The sequence below is a fragment of the Athene noctua genome, unplaced genomic scaffold (genome assembly GCF_965140245.1).
Source record: "Athene noctua unplaced genomic scaffold, bAthNoc1.hap1.1 HAP1_HAP1_scaffold_404, whole genome shotgun sequence".
In the NCBI taxonomy this organism is placed as follows: domain Eukaryota; kingdom Metazoa; phylum Chordata; class Aves; order Strigiformes; family Strigidae; genus Athene; species Athene noctua.
Window position 1 is genome coordinate 45166 of NW_027437861.1, and position 5345 is coordinate 50510.

General features: G+C 41.3%; 1 pseudogene; it reads left to right on the forward strand.

Annotated features, from left to right (window-relative positions):
• Positions 1 to 3385: 3385 nt before the first annotated feature.
• On the forward strand, positions 3386 to 4122 carry LOC141955698 (prokineticin receptor 2 pseudogene; annotated as a pseudogene).
• The last annotated feature ends 1223 nt before the right edge of the window (positions 4123 to 5345 follow it).

The window sequence follows — 5345 nt, forward strand, 5'->3', positions numbered from 1 at the left end:
ACAATGTTATGCTTTATTCTTCCATGTATCATTTTGTTATTACAGCAAACCTTTTCTATATTAGTGTTTCCTATGAAGTTCAACTCAGATGATAGTATCATGTCCTAAATGTGGTTCCTATGCAGCAAGAGTAACTACCAGACCACCTCAACTCCAGCAATCTCAAGATTACACTGACAGGGTGTGAAAAAGATAGAGGGGGAAGAAGAATTTTCTGTTTCACCGCCGGGGAAGTGGGAATATAATATGTTCTAAACGACATGCAGCGAGCAGCGTCATGGCATGACAATATGAATTTGTCTAGAGCCAGGGTAGGACGTGTCTTACCAAACTTTACCTCTTTAAATGTTGGGTGTGTTGTCCAGATGAGTAGTGACAGTTAATGGAAAGAGGGAGTGAGACACATGTTAGGTGGGAATGACTTACCCTCCTGGGAATGCTGATCTCTGGTGATGACGGGAGGAGCCCACAAACCCCACCTAAACTAAACATCCCAGCATTCCGACAGCTAACACGAGGGGAGATGGAGGCCTCCTGCCCACGTACACTTGCTTACCCCTCAGGAAAGAAGGGGTCAAAGTGGGACAATTGAAGCCACAGGATGAATGGAAGAAGAAGCCTGTTTTGGAAGCAAATGCAGATAGGATATTTCTGCTCTACAGCTACTATTCCAGAAATACCTGTGCACTCTCACCCCTGGTAGCTTGTCTGTGTGTCATATATTAAATGATCAAAGCAATGCTCCCACATTTCATGTGGAAAATCGTGAAGGCAATCAGCACACACAGAGCTCAGTGAATCAGATGTGTCCTGGATGCACCAGGCATCCAGCAGGCAGTTGATGTGGGTATGAACAGTGATGCTTTCTACAGGATTTCTGGGCATCAGGCAGCCTGCTTAGGGCTTCTGTTCCAGCTGAGCTGCTGGACACAGAAAATCTCAGACAAAGGTCATATTTCTTTTTCTGTTCCAACAGTTTTGTAAAAGGCTGGCCATATAAGGCATTCTAATGTAGGACAAGATTTTGTAAAATAATTTAATATCCTTGTATGCTAAAGGTCCCTTAATAATTTAGTTTTCAAGGGACTGGTTTCCCTGATTGCAGAGCCCAGCATTAATCTGACCTTTTCTTATTCTTCATTCAATAACTCATCTATGTAGGCTCTTCTTGCAGTGTTTTGTAGGTGTCTCTTCTTATTTAATCTGTCTTCCAGATCAAAGCTCTTCAGAAGGAATTTTCCATGTTAGTTGTGAGATAATAAAAAATAAAGTAAAATAAAACTTTTTCTTTTTTTTTGTTTTTTTTTTTCTTTTTTTTTTTGTTTTGGTGAGCTTTTGACTTGGTAAACAGAGAGAAATGCTGTTCATTTAATAATCAACCATTCCACATTGGCTATGTCATGTGTGTTGTTGACTTCGGTCTCTAAAAATAATAGGCTCTTAACAAAAGTCTTTTCATGTTTAGATCATTTAAAAGGGCTCACCTGTGTAGATAGAGTAAGCCTGTCCCACAGGATTTGCCTCTGGTAGGGCTCTCTTTCAACTTCCTTGCTGTCTATTCACATGAAATGTAGGAGTTTCACATATTTAAGGCCACATCTACACTAGAAAATAATGCAATGTGAAAGGAGAGGATCTGAAGAGTAACAGTTGGTGCTAAGGGTACAACATTCATGCTGTAAGTATTCTGGGGGATTTAGCTTTAGCTGGGTCACCTGGACTGAATGCCCATGGGCACCTGGTACTTTTGAGTACATCCTCCAGGGCAGTTTCATCCAAACCCAGCTCATGTGCTCCAGGACCCCTCCACAGTAACATCCCAAGTGTGGTAAGCAAGGAGAGCCAGGAAAACCACCCTCAACTCTCTTGCAGAGATTTACCCCATCCAGCCAAATGTCCTGCTGAGCAGATACGCATACTTATGAATGCATACACATACATCGTCCCACAGCCTTGTTTCCACAGGGCCCAATCTAAAAACATTCATTTATCAGCTCCACAATGAGGCTGACTAATTCTGCTGTCCCTTAACATCTAGCCTGCACCCAGAGCGATGAATAATTCATCCGCTTCCAAGATCTGGCTGATAGAAAGCACTACTGGCCTTCCAGCTTATTTTAGAATTAATAGGTCCTGTGGATGCTATCTATGTATAGAACATATACAGATAGAAAAGCCTCTGAATGAATATGGAATTTCACTGAAACAATTCTTTGTGTTAAACACAATTGTATTGGGATCTCTGGAGTGCCTCGGATAAAAATCTCCTTTTAGCACAAGTATCCTAATCTTTCGGGACAGCGTACTCTAATATAAGTCCTTCTTACATCTATAGCATCTTAAAAAATAAACCTCCTCAAATTCCAACCAAACAAAAAATTAACCAGAGTGAATTCCATTTGGTCCTACCCCTTCTGAACTGAATTGAGGAAAATTGATGGATCTTGAAAGTAATATACTTTTATTTCTCCTCAGTCCTTTGTGAAACACTTCAGTGCACCCACAGCTTTACAGTCATAACGAGTCATAAAACTCAAGTTTTATGGTTTGGCCTTAACAAAGCATATTTAAGGTTAATTAGCAATAGTCGCCTCCAGCAGACAAAACAAAAATTTGCATGGGCGGAAAATGGATACACAGTCCTTTGTTGGTGGCTTGAAAGCATGCTCACCTGTAACCATTAGCATCAGCTTTGGCTCTTTGCACCCATGGAATAGCCAAGAAAATAATAAAAACACTGCTACATATATTTGATCTCTTGGTAAAAAAAAAAAAGCATATTTAAATAGTTCTCTGCCTAGGGAAAACCTTTTCGTGTTTCTATGTGTTTGTCTTTTTACCTGCACCTGGCCAGGTGTATATTACTGCATGTTTCAAACTCTCATTTGAACACGTGCTGCCCACCAAAGAACTTCCAGATGCTGTGTCACGGCATGTCCTCGATACGACACCGTGTGTTGTGCTAGGTCCTGCAAACACATTTGTCAGTAATAGGAAAGCTCCCTCTCTTTCTCCTCTTCCAGTCTTTCCATAACTCCCAGACATGTGATCTGTGTTAACAAGCTTACGACGCAAAACTGCAACTTTTTCAGTTCAATCTTGTAAACAGGAGGGAGTTGGACTGAGGTCTTAAAACGATCCCCAGACACCCTAATGCATGCTCAGATTTTCAGATTGCCAAGTACCCACCCTCCTAACAAACCCTTCAGCCCCTTGCTCCAGAGTTTCTGCCCAGATTTAGGAACTCAGCTCTAGGCTCTTACTTTGGAAAATTTTCTTAACTCTCCTCATAGACAAGTTGGCTAGGCTCTCTCTTTTATCAACTACAGCAATTCCCTTCTGCCTAATTCTGACCACTTGTATTTGGAATTGTGTTCTGACTAAGTGTCTTCAGACTTCATTTTGGATGTATTTGTCTGTTCCAGGTATCTGGCCATTGTTCACCCACTGAAACCACGCATGAATTATCAAACAGCAACCTTCATAATCGCCTTGGTCTGGACTGTCTCCATACTTGTAGATATTCCATCTGTGTATTCTGCTACTGAAACGGTGTTATTTATAGTGAAAAACCAGGAGAAAATATTCTGTGGTCAGATTTGGCCAGCTGACCAGCAGATGTACTACAAATCATACTCCCTCTTTATCTTTGGCATTGAATTTGTTGCACCTATCATTGTGATGACCTTGTGTTACGCCAGGATATCACGGGAGCTCTGGTTTAAAACCGTACCAGCATTTCAGACAGAACACATCAGAAAGAGGCTTCGATGCAGAAGAAAAACTGTTATGGTACTGATGTGCATCCTGACTGCCTACGTTCTCTGCTGGGCACCCTTCTACGGCTTTACAATTGTCCATGACTTTTTCCCCACCATCTTCGTGAAAGAGAAGCATTATCTTACTGCTTTTTATATAGTTGAATGCATTGCTATGAGTAACAGCATGATAAACACCATGTGTCTTGTAACTGTAAAAAATAACACCATGAAGTATTTCAAGAAGATCATGTTACCGAGATGGAGATCGACATATAATGGAAGCAAATCTAGCTCTGATTTCGACCTGAGAACAAGTGCAATGCCAGTCACAGAGGAGGTAGACTGCCTAAAACTGAAATAAATTTTCTGCAGTTTGAATCTCACATATTTCGGAGAGGGGCTAAAGAGGAAATAATGCCTTCTCAGAAGCTTCTCTCTTGTCTGTGGGAATACCCACCGTTGGTGAGAGCCCTCTAAAAGCAGCCTACTATGTATTTCCACCAGAACTCTTTTCACTGGACTGCTGTATAACCCCGTAACTCAGACTGATGCTGTGCTTCAGTTCACCCATCTGTAAATCTGGGAGGTAGATACTCATTTTACAGTTGTTTAAAATTTAAGATGAACAAAAAAAAAAAAAATCTATGAATGCATTAAAGCATACTACAATGATGTAAGAGTTGATTGCTGATCCTAGCAATGATGCCTCTTTGTTTCTTCTTAAGAGAAATCTCTTAACCCCTTGGAGCTTATCTTTTGTACCTTTAAGATATTTGGTGTCCTTTTCCTTCTGCTCATAAGAGGAAGGAAGGCAAAAAAAGCCCATTTTGCTTCATGTCACTCTTTATCTTCTCAGTTTACCCCTCATGATTAAGCTCCTCAAAGTCTACAGATCACCAGCTTTCTATGGTCCAATGTGCAGCATGCTCTTATGAAAGGCACATTCTCTACAAAGGTAAATACTGCTTCACAGTCTAGTGAAAACCTCATCTCTTCCTGTGACACCTTGCTTAAAAATATTCTATCAACATTCCACTCTGTAGTTTTATGTAGAGTGCTGACTCTGTTTATTATGTATTTGGAAATGGCACAGCTACATCTTGAAGGGATGTTACCTTCTCTCACCTCCAGGCTATGGCCAACTTCTGCTGCCTTGATTCGCTGAGCTCTTCAAAGAATCAATCACAAAATCACAGAGGTGGAGAACAGCAACTCCAGATTGTCTAGTCCACCCCTCGGCTCAAGCAGGGTCAGCTAGAAGAGGCTGCCCAGGACTGTGTCCAGCTGGGCTTTGACTGACTCCAGGGATGGAGACTCCACAGCCTCCCTGGACCACCTGTGCCAGTGTTCAACAGTCCTTGCAGTAAAGAAGGGTTTTCTTATGTTCAGATGGTATTTCATGGGTTTCAACTTGTGTTTCAGCTTGGTTTGCAGAGGGACCCATATAAAACTATAGCATGCTAGTGGGAAGAAAAACACCCTGCTGAACCAGATCTAGACATTTTACCAAGCCTGTGTACAACTTCAAAATAAAGTACAAGTAGGGCCAAAATAGCATAGAGATCTTGAGATGATCTGTCTTTC